This window comes from Scyliorhinus torazame, chromosome 3, assembly GCF_047496885.1.
Source record: "Scyliorhinus torazame isolate Kashiwa2021f chromosome 3, sScyTor2.1, whole genome shotgun sequence".
NCBI classification, from domain to species: domain Eukaryota; kingdom Metazoa; phylum Chordata; class Chondrichthyes; order Carcharhiniformes; family Scyliorhinidae; genus Scyliorhinus; species Scyliorhinus torazame.
In genome coordinates, this window is record NC_092709.1 from 153383721 (window position 1) to 153406321 (window position 22601).

A 22601-nucleotide genomic window follows, 5' to 3' on the forward strand; every position below is an offset into this window, starting at 1 on the left:
ACCTAACCTTGTAGCTAGAATTCTCCAAACCCGGAACCATTGTGGTCAGTCCCTTCTGCATTTTCTTAAGCAACGTTACATCCTAAAGTAGGATGACCAGAACTGAACACTGTACCCTAGCTGTGGTTTAACCAGAGCTTTATAAAAGTTCAGCATAACTTTCTTGCTTTCGTATTCAGTACCTCTATTTATGAAGCCCAAGATCCCATGTACTAACTACTATTTCAGCATATCCTGCCACCTTTAAAGATCAGTGCACATATACTTAATGCTGATCCTGCACAGTGTTTAGAACTGTGCCAGTAAATCTATTGCCTTTTCCTATTCCGTCTTGTCAAAATACACCACACACCTCTCTATTAAATTCCATCTGCCACTTGTCTGCCCATTCTGCTAGTCTGTGTCCTGTTGCAGTCACTTGGTTTCATCCTCACTTTTAGCCACACCTTCAAGTTGGGTATTAGCAAAATTTGGATATTTTATATTCAAGTCTTTTTTTTTTTTACATAGCTACATATGAATCAAAAAAAGATGTTTCTGGACTTAATTTTCAGTGTAGAAAAAATAAGCATAGGGATGAAACAAATGGACATCACAGGCTGGATTCTCTGCCGGTGTGATACTCCGTTTTCCCGGCGCTTGGGGGTTTCCCGATGGCGTGGGGCTGCCCCGCAATGAGAAATCTCATTGACCAGCCAGCGTAAAAGAGAATCCTGCCATCGGCACAAAAATGTGGCGTGGCGGGGCGGAGAATCCAGCCCCACATCTCTGGAAGAACACACTGAGGTAAAGTGCACACAGGATAATGGAGGAAGAGACAAGTGATCACTGGAACAAATCTTTTCCCACAACAATATACCATGCAACTAGTAATTGACATGGAATGGAATTGTGGAATGGATTTGTCTTCCCACCTCAACACTTGCCTGGAAACCCAAAGTATAACCACTAATGGTGGGTCTCTGAATATCATACGTCACTATCCTTAATTGAAATACCTTCTGTACAGGAAAGCAAATGATTGAAGTAGACAACAATAATAATAATTATTGTTACAAGTTGGCTTACATTAACACTCCAATGAAGTTATTGTGAAAAGCCCCTGGCCGCTAAATTCTGGCGCCTGTTCGGATATATAGAAGGAGAATTCAGAATGTCCAAATTACCTAATAGAACGTCCTTTGGGGCTTGTGGGAGGAAACCCACGAAGACACGGGGAGAACATGCAGACTCCACACACTGACCCAAGCCGGGAATCGAATCTGGGACCCTGGTGCTGTGAAGCCATAGTGCTAACCACTGTGCTACCGTGCTGCCTATAACTCATAAAGGGAGAATCGAGAACCCGAGGTCGCTGTTTAAAATTGAGATCGCTCATTTAAGATGGAGGGATGTGTTATTTTCTGAGGTTCTTGTGTCTTTGGAACTCTTCCTCAAAAGAAAGTAGAAGCAGAGTCTTGGAATATTTTTAAAGCAGAGCTCAATAGGTTCCTGATTAACAAAGGGGTGAAAGGCTATCTGGGGTAGGGTTAAATGTATAATCAGATCAACCATGGTCTTATTGAATAGTAGAGCATGCTCGAGGGGCCTAGTGGCCAACTGCTACTAATCTGTATGTTCATATGTACCACGCAAATTGTGCTCCTTGCAAAGATCCACTGCGGAGGGAGAATGCCATTCTGTCTCAAGAGGGAGGTAATGACCTTGAGGATGTTGAAAATTGCAGATTGTGCCTCATTTTGTCTTCATTGCTTCACTCAAAACAGTAGGCGATTTAGCAGGGAACAGAGGTTAAGCTACCTATTTTGTTTCTATTTATGGGTGTATGTTAATTTTAAAATCCCAGTTGAGAAGGGAGATGGTGAATAACTGAAAAGCGATGCAGGAAGGATGTCTTACTCTGCTCAGTTAGCATTGCAAAATCTGACCTACGGATATCTACCATTTTGCTGAACCTGCGATCCTTCTGATTCATTTTCTAAAAGTTTAGCTGATGAATAAGAGCCATTTGGAATAAATAGCTTGTCACATTTGTTCTGTGTTTGTCTATCCTGGATGTGGAAGGCCAGTTAGCATCGAATAATTGATAGATAGTTGACACCAGGAATAATTTGCATCATAAAACACCAAAAACCTGAACTAGTCAAAACAAAATAAAATGAGCCAGCAATCTCAAGCTGCTAGAAAAAGCTTTCCAACAACAATTTGTATTTATATAGTACCTCAACATGAAAAGCTTCAAGTTGCTTCACAGGAGCACTATAAAACAATATGACACATCAGGCATGGTAAAGAGTCGCTTAAAAGTAGAAAGGTGACAGGAGGGATTTTGAATGATGTCAAATTTAGGGAGGATAAACTGGAAGGCTAGCCAGGAGTGTGTTGGAATTAAGTCTGGAGGTAACCGGCATGGGTGTGGGTTTTTACAGTAGATAAGCTGATTTCGGGTCAGTCAGTCAAAGTTACAGAGACAAAAATACGTGGTCCAAAGAGATAATGCAGATATGTAGCTTCATGGTCATAGATATGACACCAAGATTGCAAACAGTCTGGTTTAGCCTAAGACACTTGCCAGGGATGTTGGGTTTGCGGCAGGGATTGAAAAATGGCTTTGGTTTTCCGAATATGTAGTCGGAAGCAGTTTTCTGCTGATCCAGTACTCCTTATGGCTTTGTGCCTTCCTCTGTTTCAGATAGTTATTTCACTGAAACTAGAAAGTTTTTTTTAAATTCACGACATGAGAGATCATAAAACCAGAGTACTGCCATGGGTATATTTCAGAGTTGAGTATGTAATGCCCTTGGCCATATTGTGTTTTAAAACAAATCCAAGTATTTCTGGCACTGAAGGAGCAATTGAGGGAAACCATTGAGGGACCATCTGTTCAGCCCCCTCAGGTGTCCTGGCACTGTCACGATTTGAATCAGTGGAAGATGATCTGAGAAACCAGTTAATCCAAATATATGCTTGTTAATCTCCAACTTCGATAATTAAATGGTAATTTATCCTTAAGGATGAATTTGAAATAAAATATACTATCCAAAATTCTTGGGTCATGCTTTTGGCACGCACCCATTAACAGCAGGTAATCACATCAACAGCACAAGTCCAGAATTATATGAAGGGAAGAACCCAAGACGTTTGCATTCTGTGACCTCCTAATCAAGAAAGCAAATATCTTCCATGTTCAGGGCAATGAGAGGAACCGTGACACATTACTGAATAAATTAACAAAAGCAGCAGTCACCGTTCGAAGGCAAACCTGCGGTCTATTTGATGTATGGCCAAAACAGAACCAACAAACTACGTTTATCTACCTCTCAGAACATTTGAGAGAATTGTGCCACATAACAGGAGAAAAATACATTAAAAAGAGGCTGCAAACTGAAAAAGGTGTTCAAAGACGAGAGTTTATAGGAGGCTCTTCAAAGCATAAAAGGGAGAAAGAAATCTTGGGAGAATTTCACAAAGCAGAATGTAACTGAAGAAAATATAGCCACAAAGGGCAGACTGGAGGGAGATGGGATGAATCAGAGCAATACAAGTGCAGTTGGGCGCATTAAGATCAGTTACTGAAAGACCATGAAGCGATTTAAAAGCATTAATGAGGACAGAAGTCAATACTTTGTTGCATGGTGAGTCAGTGGACCTTAAAGTGAAGGCAATGGATGTGGATGGATTATTTCCAGGACAGGAGACCTGCTCAGAGCTCCGAATACGATAGTGTTTGTGGAAGATAATACCAGAAGAGTCAGTGAACAGGGCATTGACGTTGTTCCTCGAGATGCTGAAAAGACATCATTTTAATATTGGTAAGAGCAGTCAGTGCTGAGATGAGCAATCTTTCAAAAATGCCGAAGTACATTTCATATCCAAAATGTATGATTCAGAGGTATCAGGACTTCCCTCAATCTCCTGTACGGTATTCGGAGGATCAAAAATAGTTTTAACAGTTGAGACAAATTCTGCCTAATAGCTCCAAGAATCTACATAGGAACCAGAGGAGTCCTTGGAATTCAAGACAGGGAGCAAATCTGTTAATGGAAGTAAACCTGGCATAACATCCAAGTTGAGTTCGAAGTAACTCACAATTTCATAAGAGTAATTATAGCACAGAATGAAGCCATTTATCCCATCAAGTCCATGCTGGCCCTCTAGAACTATCCTGTCAGTCCCATTCCTCTGCTCTGTCCTTGTACTCCTGTAAATTCATTTGCTTCACGTGCCCATCCAATTTCCTTTGGAAATAATTGCTTGTCTACTTAGACCATCCTCGTAGGCAGTGAATTCTAGGTGATTACCATTCACTGCGTAAAAACATTTTTCCTCTCGTCCAAAACCTCAAATTGCATCCTCTAGTCCTTGTGCGGTCAGCCAATGGGAGCAGCATTTCTTTGTCTATCTTATGGAAACCTGTCATAATCTTGTAGACCAAATCTCTCCTTCGATCCAAGGAGAGCAACCCCAGCTTCTCCAACCTAACCCTGTAGCTAAAATCCCTCTTCCCTGGAAACATTGCGATAAATCCTCTCTGCACCCTCTCACGTACCTTCACATCCTTCCTAAAATGTGGTAGCCAGAACTGGATGCAGTGCTTTAGTTATGGCCTAACCACACTTTACAAATGTTCAGTATAACTTTTCTGCTCAATACCTCTGTTTAAGAAGCCCAAGATCTCATATGAACTAAAAGCAATACAGCACAGGAACAGGCCCTTCGGCCCTCCAAGCCTGTACCGGTCATGCTACCAACCTAGGCCAAAACCCTCAGCACTTCCTTGTACCATATCCCTCTATACCCATCCTATCCATATGTTTGTCAAGGTGCCTTTTGAACAACCTTCCCTGGTAATGCATTCCAGGCACTCACCACCCTCGGCGTAAAAAGCCTGCCTTGCACATCTCTAAACTTTGTCCCACGGACCTTAAACCTATGCCCCCTGGGTGCTGACCCCTCCACCCTGGGAAAGAGTGCCTGCCTATCCACTCTACCCATGCCCCTCATAATCTTGTTGACCTCTAGAAGGTAACCCCTCAACCTCTGTCTTTCTAATGAAAACAGTCTGTGTCTATTCAGCCTCTCCACATAGCTAACACCCTCCAGACCAGGTAACACCCTGGTAAACCTCCTCTGCACCCTCTCTAAAGCCTCCGCAACCAGAATTGTGCGCAATATTCAAAGTGCGGCCTTACCAAGGTTCTATACAACTGTAGCATGACTTGCCAGTTTTTATATTTGATGCCCCGTCCAATGAAGGCAAGCATTCCGTATGCTTTCTTGACTACCTTGTCCACTTGTGCTGCCACCTTCAAAGATCTGTGGGCCTGCACACCCAGATCTCTCTTGACTTTCTATATTCCTAAGAGTTTTATCATTTACGGTATATTTCCCCTCTATGTTAGACCTACCAAAATGCATTACCTCACATTTGTACGGATTAAACTTCATTTCTCATTTCTCTGCCCAAGTCTCCAACCTATCTATGTTCTGCTGTATCTTCTCAAAATCCTAAACACCATCTGCCACTCCACCAACCTTGTTGTCATCCGCAAACTTACTAATCAGACCAGCTACATTTTCCTCCAAATCGTTTATGTACACCACAAACAACAGAGGCCCAAGTGGAACGCCACTAGTCACAACCTTCCATTCATAAAAATACCCTTCTACTGCTACTCTTTGCTTTCTGTGACCGAGCCAGTTCTGTATCCATTTAACACCTCACCTCTTATCCCTTGTGAGTTCGGGTTTTGTAGCAGTCTGCCATGAGGCACCATGTCAAAGGCTTTACAGAAGTCCATGTAAACAACATCCACTGCCCTCCTCTCATCAATCATCTTTGTCACCTCCTCAAAAAACTCGATCAAGTTAGTGAGGCGCGACCGCCCCTTCACGAAACCATGCTGTTTATCGCTTATGAGTCCATTTGTTTCCTATTGGGTATAAATCCTGTCCGAGAATTCTCTCCAATAATTTACCTACTACCGACGTGAGGCTCACCGGCCCATAGTTTTCAGGGTTATCCCTGCTACCTTTCTTAAACAGCGGTACCACATTAGCTATTCTCTAGTCCTCTGGGATCTCACCTATAGCCAATAAGGATACAAAGATGTCAGTCAAGGCCCCAGCAATTTCCTCCCTTGCTTCCCTCAGTATTCTTGGATAAATCCCATCTGGCCCAGGAGACTTATCTACCTTAATATATTTTAAAAGACCCAATACCTCCTTTTCGATGTTAACATGATCCAGACTGTCCACACATCCTACCCAAGAATCAACTTCCACAAAGTCCCTTGCTTTCGTGAACACTGATGCAAAGTATTCATTTAGTACCTCGCCCATTTCTTCTGGCTCAACACATAGATTCTCCCCATTGTCCTTAAGCGGTCCTATGCTTTCCCTGGCCACCCTCTTGCTTTTTACATGTGAATAAAAAGCTTTGAGATTCACCTTAATGCTACTTGCCAAGGACATTTCATGACCCCTCCTGGCCCTCTTAATTTCCCGCTTCAGTACCTTCCTACTTTCTTTATACTCCTCAAGGGCTTTGACTGTTCCCACCCTTCTAGACCATTCAAAAGTCTCCTTTTTCTTTTTGACAAGGTTCACAATATCCCTCATTATCCAAGGCTCCCTAAACTTTCCATACTTATTCTTCATTCTCTCAGGAACGTGACTTTCCTGAATCCTAATCAACTGTCGCTTGAAAGACTCCCACATGTCCAATGTTGATTTATTATCCAAAAGCTGCACCCAATCTAAATTCTTCAATTCCTGTCTAATGTTATCGTAATTTGCCTTTCCCCTGTTTAGTACCTTAATGCAAGGGTTATCCTCAACCCTGTCCAAAGGTACCCTAAAGCTTACGGAATTGTGGTCACTGCTCCCAAAATGTTCCTCGACTGAAACCTCAACCACCTGTCCAGGCTCATTCCCCAATACCATATCCAGTACTACCCCTTCCCTAGTTGGACTATACATATTCCATCAAGAAGGCTTCCTGGATACACCTTCCAACCTCTGCCCGATCCAAACCCCTAACACTAAGTGAGTCCCAGTCAATATAGAGGAAATTAAAATCCCCTACTATAACAACCCTGTTACTTTTGCACCTATCCAAAATCTCTCTTCCTATCTGCTCCTCTATCTCTTGCTGGCAGTTGGGTGGCCTGTAATAAACACCCAACATTGTGATTGCCCCCTTCCTGTTCCTAAGCTCTACCCTAATTGCCTCATGTATGAGCCCTCTAAGATGTTCTCCTGCAGTACGGCTATAATATTCTCCTTAACCAGTAATGCTATTCCCCCACCCCTTTTACCCCTCTATCTCTCCTGAGCATCTATATCCTCCAACGTTTAGCTGCCAATCCTGCCCTTCCTTTATCCATGTTTCTGTGATAGCCACAACATCGTAATTCCAAGTACTAATATGCTTTGTTAAATTACTCTCTCAGTTTGCCCTTCCACCTTCAAAGATCTATGCACATGCACTTCAAGGTTCCTTTGTGCCTGCAAACCCTTTAGTACTATGCCAGCAAGTTTTATATTGTCCCTCCCTATCTCTTCAGACAAAATGCAACAGCTCATACTTCTCTGTGTTAAATTCCATCCGCCCATTCTGCTCGCCTATCTATTTCCTTTTGCAGTCAATTGCTGCTCCTCCAAGTTTGGTATCATCCGCAAATTTTTAAATTTTACTCTGCGCTCCAATACGTAGGCATTTGTATATTTAACAAAAAAATGCAACGGAGTGTTTTTCTTTGGCTTTGCACTAATCCCTGGGCTATTCCCTTTGTAAAAATAACTTAATCTCTTTTGTGTTTCAAACAGCAAAATGCAACACAAGAAACCTGGTACAGTAAGATCTCTATGTTTAAGCAGTCCCTATCATTTACAGTATCGTTCAGTGATATGTGACTTAAAAAAATTCTATTTTCTGCCCTTTCCTCCCTTTTTGTGGCCTTTTTTTCACCTTTAGAATCTTTTTCTTCTGTTCTGCTCTTTTAATTCCTTCCTTCTCCATTCATTGGGCAGCGTGCCCAAAGGGCAAGACTTGCCTTCCTGAAGACAACCAAAAAAAGCAGTCCAACTGGTCGAGAAAGACCCTTCCTGGCCTTTTAAAAATGCTTAAAAGTATTTCACATTCAATTAATTACTCAGAAATGAGGTGATAGCAGTAAAAGGTACAGCAAGGCCCCCCCAACAGCAATGAGATGAATGACCAGTTTCTTGGATTTTGGCAGAGTTAGTTGAGCCGGGAATAAGAACATAAGAACTAGGAGCAGGAGTAGGCCATCAGGCCCCTCAGCCTGCTCCGCCATTCAATGAGATCATGGCTGATCTTTTGTGGACTCAGCTCCACTTTCCGGCCCGAACACCATAACCCTTAATCCCTTTATTCTTCAAAAAACTATCTATCTTTATCTTGAAAACATTTAATAAAGGAGCCTCAACTGCTTCACTGGGCAGGGAATTTCATAGATTCACAACCGTTTGGGTGAAGAAGTTCCTCCTAAACTCAGTCCTAAATCTACTTCCCCTTATTTTGAGGCTGTGCCCCCTAGTTCTGCTTTCACCCGCCAGTGGAAACAACCTGCCCGCATCTATCCTATCTATTCCCTTCATAATTTTATATGTTTCAATAAGATCCCCCCTCATCCTTCTAAATTCCAACGAGTACAGTCCCAGTCTATGTTGCCTAGGAGACCAGAGTCACCTGCTATACTTTACCTGCCCTTTGTCCTTTAATTTTCATCTGAAACACAAGAACCGACAGCAGGGCCTTGCTTCAATATCTGAGCTGAAGCAGGGTGCAACTGAAAATGCAGCAGTCTCCGAAAATCCTGCGCTAGACCGTCAGCTTATACCAGTCATTTTCAAACTCAGGGTCGTGGGGCGCAGGCGGGTGTCGGGAGGGTCACGGAGCAATTGTCGAGGCGTTCCCAATCGTGGAAAGAAGTGATAAACGGCTGCAACCGACTTTTAGAAATGTCAGTCGCGACCGGCTTTCAGAATGCTGGCCATCCGGCGCATGTGTGCCCCCTCAGCCGGATTCAGCAGTGCGCAAGGCCCAGAGCCCAGCAGGGCAGACTGCCTCCTCAGTAGGTCAGTGCACTGTTCTCGGAGTATTTTTTTTAATCGATTAGTTTTCCCACCAGAACCGGCAGCAGAGAGCAGGTCACGCTCCTGATAAATTGACGTCACGTACCATGGGCGCAAAATTACTGAGGAGTGCTTCCTCTGCTTTGTAGCTACCAGCAAGCAAGCAACAGGACTGTGTGAAGAACTGAGGATGGATCAATTTGGACTAAGAAAGAGATGGCCAGAGACACAAACAGGCCAGGATCTCACAACTGAGAGAGATCTGCTGGAGAGAGCTCTGTAGGAGAGTCCACAGCAGGACAAAGCGGTGTTGGTGTGAGCTCCAGGACCTCTGATGAACAACCCATCCAGAAATGTAACATTGAGTGACAAAGCAAGGGAGATTGAGAAGACCAAGCAGGCTCACCTGTTACAAGGTAAGCGAAAATGGTAGGTCGCGAAGGTCGGCCAGCCTGGGTCACGAAGGTTGGCTGGTGTGGGTCGTGACAGTCGGTTGGTGTGGATCATGAAGGTTGGCTGGCATAGGTCGCGACAGTTGGCTGGCGTGGGTCCCAAAGGTTGGCTGGCATGGGTTGCGACAGTCGGCTGGCGTGGGTCCCGAAGGTTGGCAGCGTGAGTCGCGAAGGTTGGCTGGCATGTGTCGCGACAGTCGGTTGGCGTGGGTCCCGAAGGTCGGCAGCGTGGGTCGCGAAGGTTGGCTGGCATGTGTCGCGACAGTCGGTTGGCGTGGGTCCCGAAGTTCGGCCAGTTGGTAAAAATGGATTTTTTTTTAAAATTGTAAAACACTGGCTTTTTCTGGAAGGAAAGTTTTCAGACCCTGCATCCCCAGGGGGAGCCTTATCATTTGAGAGCGCACTTTGAACACTTGGGGCTCATTGCGCACAATTTTCATTAAAATGTTTAGAAATTAATTTGTCAGCTCTTTGCAAATCCCAGTCCCAAATTTCTTTCGGGTTTCTAGTGCATCAGCAGCATTACAGGATCAGACAGCTGCATCCTGGAGTAAAATGTGAGATGGAACTATTTGAGCTGGGTATTCCAGCCCACGTTTTAATGGCATAAATTTCCATTATGAGCACACTTTTTAGCAGGTATAAATGAACCACATGGGACCAACAGGATGAGGTAATACATTTGAACTCCCACCATTTCTGCTTCTATGGCACAGTGAAAAGTATTCATCAACAGTGGCAAAAGTGTCTTCCTGGAAAGGGTTGATGGCTTCAAATAGCTTTGTTTATATCTTCAGGCAGGTTTTTCTGTTATGCTGGGGAGCTGTTTACTTTGACTCCAATATGCCTCAGAAAGAGAATCACCACAATACATTTAAACAGCCACCACAATGGGTTTCCTTAGGGGAATCACTATGTTCACCATGTTTATAAAAGATGTCTGAAGGGAGCTATGGAACATCTGGACAGCTACAGAAATGATCGAAGCTACCATGCTCTCTAGGGAAATCTGAAAAATAAAAATACTTCCCCAATGTTGGCTCCTAGACTCCACTGTTAGTCCTGCCATCTGCTGCATCCCTTGTGATAGACCTGAACATAGGTATAATTCCCATCAAACATCCTTCTTTCCTAGTACCCATGTGTTTCAGCTAAGGGCTGCTGCCTACTAAGCATTCAAATCAAGACCAACAGATCTTTTCTACTCTTCAATTTTCTGTTTTCCTCGTGCACTGTGAGACTCTCAGTACGATGTGTTCATGCCCACAATCTTTCAGGCTCTCACCTGAGTGTTTCTGAGCTGATGCATGTGAAAGAAGTCACAACTGTATGGGGGCAAGGTTGGCCCATACCCTTTAGCAATGGAACCAAACTCATCTCCTTCTTCTCACTCCATTGCACCCTCTTCAGCCGGCCTATGCTGCAGTTCACCTGCAGAAGAGTGGGTGGTGACCAACCAGACAAAGGTGGGGTTGGAGAAGAATTTACAAGAAAGATTATTGTACAAGGAAGCTGCAGTTATTATTAGGGCTGGTGGTACAAAAATGAAACTCCGAGAAGCACCACCTTACGCTGGTCAGGCCCACTGACTTCTCTGTTTCTAATTGCCAGATCAGTTCCTCGTAGAGAATCTACTGCCTGGTGTCAGCGGGCCCTTGCAACCCCAACCCACTGTCCTGACTCACACAGCATTCTGTGGGATTTCCTTCTGCAGGGAGGACACATATTTGAAGCAGGCTGTGCTTTTCAAGATATTCATTGCATCCCCTGTTGCCAATAGGCTGGGACCAATTCATGGATGTAAGAACTGGAAGGTCACCAAGACTTGTGAAATGGGAGCTAGAAGGACAGCATCAATGTGAAACTTGTGAGGGAAGGCCCATATGTAAGTAACAAGTGGAAGAATGAGCATCAAAGGCAACTACTGATCCAGAGGTCACAAATTGAAATCCCACCGTGGAAAATTGTGATGGTGGATTCGATAAATCGGATCATTTGTGGATTGCCGCTCACAAAGATAACCATGGAAGCTACAGGATTGTTGTTTAAAACCCATATGGTTCACTTATGTCTTTTGAGGAAGGGAACCTACCATCTTAGTTCAATCCCACACTAAGAAATTGAGTCTTAATATCTTCAGGATAATTTGCTGCCTTTCCAGTATCCCAATAACAAGCTCATCCACCGGACAAAAATCTACAGTTCCTCCACCATAATAATAATAATAATCTTTATTGTCACAAGTAGGCTCACATTAACACTGCAATGAAGTTACTGTGAAAAGCCCCTAGTTGCCACATTCCGGCGTCTGTTCGGGTACACAGAGGGAGAATTCAGAATGTTCAAATTGCCTAACAGCACATCTTTCGGGATTTGTGGGAGGAAACCGGAGCATCCGGAGGAAACCCATGCAGACACGGCGAGAACGTGCAGACTCCGCAGAGACAGTGATCCAAGCTGGGAATCGAACCAGGGACCCTGGAGCTGTGAAGCAACAGTGCTAACCATTGTGTTACTGTGCACATGCAACTATTTCTAAATCATTCCAGGGTTTTTGCCTTCACTACTTTCACCACCTACCTCAAAATCTGTTCTGTGTTCTGGGTCACGTTCTTTTTGCATAAACCTGCTCTAGCAGTCTTTAAATAAACCTTAGTGCAGTGGTAACACATGCACATAACCTGACGATTTCCTATTGCATTGCTTTTGATAAGACACAATGTAACAACATGTGTGCTATATCAGATAACACTATCATTTCGCTGCGAAAGAAGAATTGTACAAAACCGCTCTGTCCCTTTAAGGTATAATTGCTGTATTAGGCCAATCCTGTAGTCAGTTAGAGGCTAATTCCGGTTGGGTACATCTTTAGGTCAATCTGCGGATGAATGGCAGCTGCTTGAAAATCCATGGTTTCTCTTGAGAGGAAAAAGGACAAGGAAATGAATGGCTTGCTATCTCTTTTCTAGACTGTTTTTTTAAAAGACTTACAATCTGTAACAACACTTTCAAGCATGATGGCTGAAGATTGACAGATGTGCAAAAGATGCAAGATTTATGTTTAGTCAGGTAGCATCCCCTTCTCTTTTACTTCATTTTATGATTTTTTTTTTTTTGATTTTTGAATCGAGTGATTTTAGAATGAAAGTTGTACCTGTTGTTAGGCACTGTGCCACCTACTCTGTCTGAAAGTAATGTCATCATAGCCAGCCAGGATTACAGCTAAATGCTGCGAAGCTAAATGAGTCAGTACAGAGAATCACCTCAGCAAATGGTCTTTCTGTGACAATGATGGTAAATGCAGAATGTGGCTGTTTGCACTGAATTCCACAGGCCAGCATTTTGTCCTCTGTCCATAGGCATGCTGAGCAATGACTTTTTCAGACTGCTGGTCTAGATAAATCATCTTGGCCATGGGGGAGGTCCATGGTGAGAAAACATAAGTAGTGTTTGGGACTTTTAAATGACTAATCTCGCATAGCTGTTTTTGTATTGCCATCAGTGCTTGGCAATGTAAACAGGTTTGATTCCAACACCAGCAGCTGAGCCAAACACAACTGCTTCTATTTAAAGCAACTCTGCAGAATATAAATATGGTATTTGCTGATAATTTACATCTTCTGCGGTTTCTAATGCCCTGGAGTAATCAGAATGCCCTTCACAATGATTACTCTGCTGTTTGTGGTGTTACAGAATTCCACACAGAACAGTAGTTTACAATGTAACTGGGTGTACATCGAATCATCTGTTAATGTTGCTTGTGGTTTAAAGGATGGGCTGTCCTCTAGTCTTGCATCAATTATGTGCTGCGGTTGCTTTTCTTTGTTACAGACTATGGCAAATGGATTTCAGGACATGTAGTATGAAGCTTTAGCATTTTGACATTTTGATAAGAAAAATAAGGAGACTACATATGGCTTGGAGAGTAAGAGTCTAAAAGGGGGAGAGGGGCAAAGGGCACACAAATCACTGAATGTCGTGATGCAGGTTAACAGTCATTTTTGGGCAGCACGGCGGTGCATTGGTTAGCACTGCGGCCTCACAGCGCCGAGGACCCAGGTTCGATCCCGGCCCCGTGTCACTGTCCATGTGGAGTTTGCACATTCTCCCCGTGGCTGCTGTTGTGCTATGCTTCTTCGTGTAGCATAAGATGCTTCCTTGATGTATGCTCTGACAAAGGAAGGTTCAGACTTGGAGATAGGTTTAACACATTCATTGAACAGTTAACAATTCTCCTACTTGAGTTCGACTCTCCTGCTAATCTTGCTATAGTAACTCAGTCTAACTAACCAGTCTGCTCTAAGCCATGCGCTGGGTGTGATGCTTCTGATCTGCCCCTGTCCTACTCTCTGAGTGTCGCCTGTGGAAAGAGAAAGAGCATGTGTGCCCTGTCCTTTTATATGGGTTGCCCCTTGTGGTAGTGTCACCTCTGGGTGTCTTGACTGCCCATTGGTCATGTCCTATTCTGTGTTCATTAGCTGTATGTCTGCATGTCATGATGTCTCTGGTGCTCCCTCTAGTGTTTATTTAGTTGTAGTGTATTTGCATTAACCCCTTGTGTATTTACAGTGATGCATATCACCACAGCTCTGTGGGTCTCATCCCCACAACCCAAAAGGTTGTGCAGGTAGGTGAAATGGCCACTCTGAATTGCCCCTTCAAGGGAAAAAAAAGAATTGGGTGCTCTAAATTTTTTTTTAAATAGTCATTTTTTAAAATAGCAAACCAGGGGGTCATGTGGTGCAAGCGCATGAATAGCAGTTTTTCCATGGGCTCTGGCAGTACTCATCCTTTAATCCTCTCATTTATCACACTTACGCAGTCCATACTTACCGAATCCGGGAATGAATACTCCATATTATGTCCGTGGACGATTTCTGGATAAGTAGCAGTGACAAATGCCAAGGAATTCTAAGAAAATTGTCAATGAAAGACATCAGTCAGAGACAACTGAAGTGGAGCCGGGTCCTCAACATGGTGACATGATCCTCGAACGGGCTCTCGATCCGCCACGCTTGAAGGCATTGCAGCTGATGACTGCTATTATTATTAAAGTCATTGGCAATAAACTCAGCATATTGGCACAGAATATCAGATTAAACTACAGAATACAAGTAAGAGGCTGGATGAAACTGAGGGGAGAATCCTTAATGTCAAAAATGAAAATTCCTCGGTTAAGAACATAAGAGCTAGGAGCAGGAGTAGGCAATTCAGCCCCTTGAACTGGCTCTGCCATTCAATATGATCATGGCTGGTCTTATCTTGGCCTCAACTCCACTTTCCTGTCCATTGTCCACAACCTTTCAACCCATTACTGATTAAAAATCTGTCTATCTCCTCCTTAAATTTACTCAATGTTCCGGCATCCATCATAGAACATAGAACATAGAAAATACAGCTCTGGGATAGTGAATTCCACAGATTCACAACCCTTTGAGAGAAGTAGGGCTGGATTCACCGGCCGCCGACACCAAAATCGCGTTTGACGATCGCGCGGAGAATCCAGGTTGCCGACCAAATCGGGGGTGGCGCCGCTTTTGCGATGCTCCAAGCCCCCAAAACAGCGTACTCTAGGAGTACGCCGCGCTACGTATCGACAGCCTCAGGACATTGCCTGAGGCCCGCCCCGATGCTCCGCTCCCGACCGGCCGAGCTCCTGTTGGCGTGGGTCACTCATGGTCTCACCCGTCGGGAACCAGGAGTGGCGGCTGCGGACTTAGTCCAGCACCACCACAGTCGGGGGAGGGCCAATCCGCGGGCAGGGGGGAACTGTATTAGGGGCTAGGGACTGAATTTGGTTGATTCATTGCACCCCTAATTGCAAACAGTACGAATGGAATTCCTTTATCCCAATCCTCTGGATAATCTTGACAATAAGCCCTCAACATTGTCTTTAACGTCTAATGCCACCGTTCTAATGTTCCCTGCAATTCTGGCTGGTACGCAGTTGATTTAAATTGTTTTACTCGTAAGCTATCCATAACCTCCTTAAATAACCTTGAGGTAAAATTTGATCTGTGATCCGATTGTATTTCTGTGGGTAGTCCATATCTAGTAAAAAATTTAAGTAACTCCTCCGCAATCTTTTTAGCTGTAATTTTGCGTACTGGAATGGCCTCTGGAAACCTAGTTGACACATCCATTATAGTCAAAAGATATTGATTCCAACTTTTTGTTTTAGGAAGCGGTCCTGCGTAATCAATTCAGACCGTTGTAAAAGATTCCTCAAATGCTGGAATGGGTATTAAGGGCACTGGTTTCATCACTGCTTGAGGTTTCCCCACCACTTGACTAGTGTGACATGATCGGCAAAATTTAGCCACATCTTTTTGTAGTCCAGGCCAATAAAAATGTTTTTTATTTTAGCTTGAGTTTTCCTTACTCCTGTTATGGACTGACCTCATTAACACTACACCCCTGTATGCTTCACCCGGTGCCGGTGTTTCTGTAGTTACATTGTGCAGCTTGTGTTGCCCTATTATGTATTTTCTTTTATTATCTTTTCTTTTCATGTACTTAATGATCTGTTGAGCTGCTCGCAGAAAAATACTTTTCACTGTACCTCGGTACACGTGACAATAAACAAAATCCAATCCCAAAAGACCACCTACTGGTACCTCATGTGCTACTCGCAACACCTACTTTCTATACCCTACCAGCAATACCACTTGATGAACTTCTGCCCAATTTTCATCCGCCTGCATATGTAAAGGTCTCCATTTTTTCATGAAGACATAATTTTTAAGGTAATAACATTCTGGTATACACGCAGATTCCTCTTCAGTGTATGCTTTCTGATACAATCATTTTATTTCTATGTCTTTCTGTTGTAACTCCGCCAACTTTCCTGAACTAAAATTATCCGCCTGGAAAAGATGTTCTTTTCCAACCATCTGATCAAAAATCGTTTCTGATAATTGAACGTCAACCTTATCTTCACGCTTTGATTTTTCCTCTTGTCTTAACCTGTGACTTTGTGACCTTGTTACGACACAATCAGGAAAAATCCCAGGATATTTGTCCTTCAACACTTCAGTTGTCTGATTTTCCACTGGCTTATCAACCACGGTAGACATCACTCCCACCTGCAATCCAGCTATATCATTACCCAAAATAAATGATATACCTGGACAAGATAGTTTCTCTATTTAAAAAAAAAATTTAAGTACCCAATTCATTTTTTCCAATTAAGGGGCAACTTAGCGTGGCCGATCCATCTACCCTGCACATCTTTTGGGTTGTGGGGGTGAAAATCATGCAGACACAGAGAGAATGTGCAAACTCCACATGGACAATGACCAAGAGCCGGGATTGAACCTGGGACCTCCGCGCCGTGAAGCTGCTGTGCTAAACACTGCGCCACCGTGCTGCTCGAGATAGTTTCTCTATTACTCCTTTTACCACTTCACCATTCTTCACTGGACTTTCCAACGACACCTTATATAATGGAACACTACTCCTCTCATGCTGAATTCCACATATTACCACCGTTTCTGACAATATTCCTCCCAAACTACATAACTTGAAATGAAATGAAATGAAATGAAAAATGAAAATGAAAATCGCTTATTGTCACAAGTAGGCTTCAAATGAAGTTACTGTGAAAAGCCCCTAGTCGCCACATTCCGGCGCCTGTTCGGGGAGGCTGGTACTTCTCATCTCTTACCATTAAAGATTGACTAGCTCCCGTATCTCTTAAAATTGTGACTTCTTTACCTGCTCCCCCTAGTACACCTGAGTAGACTTTACCCACACAAGTACGTTCTTTAAAGAGATCTGGCACCTTCTCAACAATCACCTCTTGATCAGGCTGTACATTCTTTTGCACATCCTTTGCTTCAATTGGGCTCTCCTTTACCACTCTAACAAACCCCACTGGCTTATCCTGTTTTACCATATCAGCCTTCCCAGTGCTTTTCTTCAACCCCCAACACTGTGACTTCACATGGCCTAGTTTATTACAGTAAAAACATCTGAAAAGTTTAATTTCTCTTCCAGCCTCCTGGATTTCATATTTAATCTGAGGTACACTTATTATCTTCCATCAGATACCTTTACCTTTACCACCTGTGTATTTCTCCTTTCCCCAGTTTCTATCCCTCAGACTGAAACTGATGTCAGAAATCAAACTTTGATTTATGAACTAATTCATAATCATCTGCCATTTCTGCAGCTAATCTCGCAGTTTTAACCCTCTGCTCTTCCACATGAGTTCTCACTACATCAGGAATTGAATTTTTAAACGCCTCTAAAATTATAATTTCTTTAAGAGCTTCATACGTTTGGTCTATTTTCAAAGCCCTTATCCACTTATCAAAATTACTCTGTTTGATCCTTTCAAACTCTATGTATGTTTGACCAAGTCCTTTCCTTAAATTTCTAACCTTTTGTCTGTAAGCTTCAGGCACTCGTTCATATGCGCCTAAGATGTATTTTTTTTACCTCCTCAAACGTCCCAGATACCTCCTCCAGTAGTGATGCAAACACTTCACTAGCTCTACCTACCAACTTTATTTGAATCAGTAATACCCACATCTCCTGTGGCCATTTCATTTGTTTAGCTACCTTCTTAAATGAAATGAAAAAGGCTTCTACATCCTTCTTATCAAACCTTGGCAATGCTTGGACATATTTAAATAGATTCCCACCAAACCATTTGACTATGACACTCTTGCTCACTATCCTCATCACTATCCTCAGACTGTACGTTTCTCTTTACCTCCGCCAATTTTGACTGACTTTCACGTTTCATGGCCAGTTTCTGAAGTTGAAAGCTTCTCACTTTTTCTTTTTCCTCTCTCTCATTTTCTTTTTGTTCTGCTCGGGCTATTCTTTCTTTTTCCCTTTCTTTTCTCTCCTTTTCTTTTTCCCTGATCTGTACCTCCCTTTCTCTCGCTTTTTGTTCTGTTAGGGCTATTTTTTCTTTTTCCCTCATTTGCATTCAAGCTGCTTTAATTCTTTTTCATGTTCAAGCTGCTTGATCTGTAATTGAATTCTTGCCATTTCCAATGATTCTCACTGTGTCTCAAGCAATTTGAAATGCTCAGCTACCGCCGCAATTACCTCTTCTCTTTGTATTTTGTTAGGCAATGTTAACTGCAATGTTTTGCCAAATCTAAAAGCCTTGTTTTTGTCTCCATTTGTAAGGCACTATGCGTGACCGTCTCCACCCCAAAACCTTCTGAGCCTCTGAAAGAGCCATTGTCCACAACATACTCCCTATTTAAACTTGAATACAACACCCAAAAAGCAAACACAAATATGCTCACCCCTCACTGTCTTTACGTTCACTGAGCCAACCCAATGACAAAAGATAGACTTTTATCCCAGGAGCCCCCAATTTTGTTATGGGCCAGAATTTAAAAACTGCAAAGTATATTATGGAGTCCACCTGACCTACAACCTTTATGTTGAATTTGTCTAAAATGAGCACAAGAGGCTGCCTTTCAGGTGTTATTCAATGGATTTCTCAGGCGCTTTCAATAAAAAAAACAGGTTTTAGTCTAAGAAGTTAATTAACATTTGTATAAACACACATAGCAAGACTTTTTACCAACTACAAACATAAATACCCCACACAGCTACAGTCATCTATGTATAACCCTTAATGAATTCCCCCTTAGCTGTTCCAATTCAATAACAACATCAAAATAAAACCAGAAACCCCTTTTCAAAGGTGTGGCCCAGCATACAGCATTCTCACTGGTATAAGGCTTGTTATTGGTACTCTGTTCCCTTTTTCAAACAGCCGATTTGAATTCCTTCCAGACACAATTATCTCTTTTAAGTTATCAAGTATCTGGAACAGCTTTTAAAATGAAGATAGAGAGACACTTCTTTCAACCTGTGCAGTTCAAACCAGTCCAAACTCAAAGCGAAAGTAGAAAATCACAGGACCACAGCCCAGCACCACCCACACAATGATATCACTGAAGCCATGTGATAAGACAAAAATCTTTCTTAAAAGGATACTCCCTTGCCACTTTGTCAATGCCTTTTATGTTCTTAAATACCTCAATTAGATCTCCTCTCATTCTTTTAACTTGAGAGTATATAGGCCTAAACTGCTCAATCTGTCTTCATAATACAAACCCCTCATCTCTGTAATCAATCTAGTGAACCTCCTCTAAACTGCCTCTAATGCAATTACATCCCTCCTCAAATAAGGGGACCAAAACTGTGCACAGTACTCCAGGTGCAATCTCACCAATGCCTGGTACAGATGAAGCAACAGCTCCCTACATTTATAATCTATTCCTTCAGCTGTAAAAAAACAAAATTCCAGTTGTGTTCCATACTACCTGCTGTACCTGCATACTTGTTTTCTGTGATTCATGCACAAGGACAGCCAGATCCCTCTGAACCCTCTCCATTTAGATAATAAATTGTCTTTCCATTTTTCTGACCAAGGTGGATGATCTCACACATTTCCATGTTAAACTCCATCTGCCAAATTTTGACCCACTCACCTAACCTATTCATATCCATTTGTAAATTTCTTACTTCCTCTTTTCAACTTACTATCCCACCTACTTTAGTGTCATCTGCACATTTGGCTATTGTACCTTCTATCTCTGCATCCAAGTCACTAATATATATATTGTAAATAGCTGGGGCCGAAGGACCAAATCTATGGCACCCCACTAGTTACATCTTGCCAACCAAACAAAGACCCATTTTCCTCGACTCTCTGCCTTCTGGCGGTTAGCCAGTCTTCTATCCAAGCTAATAAATTACCCTTAACTGAGGGGATGGGAGGAGATCTAAGTGGGCAGCACGGTAGCACAAGTGGATAGCACTGTGGCTTCACAGCGGCAAGATCCCAGGTTCGATTCCCCGCTGGGTCACTGTCTATGCGGAGTCTGCATGTTCTCCCCGTGTCTGCGTGGGTTTCCTCCGGGTGCTCCGGTTTCCTCCCACAGTCCAAAGACGTGCAGGTAAGGTGGATTGGACATGATAAATTGACATTAGTGACCAAAAAGGTTAGGAGGGGTTATTGCGTTACGGGGATAGGGTGGAAGTGAGGGCCTAAGTGGGCCGGTGCAGACTTGATAGGCCGAATGACTTCCTTCTACACTGTATGTTCTATGTTCTAGCCCCATGGGATCTTACTTTGTGTATTAACCTTTTGTGTGGCATCTTATCAAATGCTTTTTGGAAGTCCAGATGCACTACATCTACTAGATCCCCATTATCTACTTGGCTTGTTACATCTTCGAAGATTTCTAACAAATTAGTCAAACACCATATAACTTTTATAAAACCATGCTGGCTCTGATGGATTGCGTTTTGACTTTCCAACTTTCCTGATATTACTTGCTTAATAATGAATTCTAACAATTTCTCAAGAGCAGATGTTAAACTAAATGGTCCCTACTTTCTTCCACCCTCCCTCCACTTTTGAAAAGGGCGTCACGTTAGCATTTTTCCAATCCACTGGAACCTTTCTTGCATCAGGGAGTTTGGGAATTTTATAACCAATGGATCCACAATCTCCACTGCCACTTCCTTTAAGACCCTAAAATGTAGGCCACCAGGCCCTGGGGACTCATCTGCCTTCAATCCCAATAGTTTGTTCAGTCCATTTACCCTATTGGTGATGATTGTTTTAAGTTCCTCCTTTTCTACTACCTCTGCATTACTTGTTATGATTGGGATGGTACTAGTGTCCATCGTGAAAACGAAGCAAAATATTGATTTCGCATCTCTGCCATTTCTGTGTTCCCCATTATTTTTTTTAAAATATATATTTATTAAAGTTTTTTAACACAAGTTTTCTCCCTTACAAACAATAACCCCCCCCCCCCCTCGTAACAAAAAAAAAACCCGAGAAATCGCGCAGAGCAAGATATATACACGGCAAAATTATATATTTACACAGCTTTGTACACTGGCCCTCACCCGTACATGCCAGTTTCCCCAACCCTTCATGTTATCTCTTGCTCATCCACCCTCCCAGGCAGTCCCCCCCCCCCCCCCCCTCCCGGGACGTCCCCCCACCCCAAGGTTGCTGCTGCTGCTGACCGACCTTCCTCTAACGCTCCACGAGATAGTCTAGGAACGGTTGCCACCGCCTGTAGAACCCCTGCGCAGACCCTCTCAAGGCGAACTTAATCCTCTCCAACTTTATGAACCCAGCCATATCATTTATCCAGGCCTCCAGGCTGGGGGGCTTCGCCTCCTTCCACATTAGCAAGATCCTTCGCCGGGCTACTAAGGACGCAAAGGCCAGAATGCCGGCCTCTTTCGCCTCCTGCACTCCCGGTTCGTCCACTACTCCAAATATTGCTAGCCCCCAGCTTGGCTTGACCTGGACTTTCACCACCTGAGATAGTGCTCCCGCCACTCCTCTCCAGAACCCTTCCAGTGCCGGGCATGACCAAAACATATGGACATGGTTCGCCGGGCTCCCTGAGCACCTTCCACATCTGTCCTCTACCCCAAAGAACCTACTCAACCTCGCCCCCGTCAAGTGCGCTCTGTGGACCACCTTAAATTGTATCAGGCTGAGCCTGACACACGAGGAGGAGGAATTAACCCTACCTAGGGCATCAGCCCACAGACCTTCCTCGATCTCCTCCCCCAGCTCCTCCTCCCATTTACCCTTCAACTCTTCTACCAGCGCTTCCCCCTCTTCTTTCAACTCCTGGTGTATTTCCGACACCTTGCCCTCCCCGACCCATACACCCGAGATCACCCTATCTTGAACTTCTTGTGCCGGGAGCAATGGGAATCCCCTCACCTGTCGCCTCACAAAACCCTCACCTGCATATATCTAAAGGCATTTCCCGGGGGTGTGTTCCCCATTATTAACTCACCGGTCTGATCCTCCAAGGGACCAAAATTCACTTTAGCTACTCTCTTCCTTTCATATGAGAATACAAGAACATAAGATCTAGGAGCAGGAGTAGGCCATCTGGCCCCTCAGCTTGCTCCACCAGTCATAATGGCTGATCTTTTGCTGGAATCCACTTACTCACCTGCTCACCATAACCCTTAATACATTTACTGAACACCATGGAAGGCAATCATTTGGAGTAACAATCT

General features: G+C 43.4%; 1 long non-coding RNA gene across 1 annotated transcript in view; it reads left to right on the forward strand.

Annotated features, from left to right (window-relative positions):
- The first annotated feature begins 3596 nt into the window (after positions 1 to 3596).
- Positions 3597 to 22601, forward strand: part of LOC140409543 (uncharacterized) — a 91369-nt gene continuing 72364 nt past the window's right edge. The window contains exons 1-2 of the long non-coding RNA XR_011940382.1: positions 3597 to 3812; positions 9252 to 9518. This is a non-coding gene — a long non-coding RNA (uncharacterized lncRNA). The remainder of the gene's footprint in view (positions 3813 to 9251; positions 9519 to 22601) is intronic.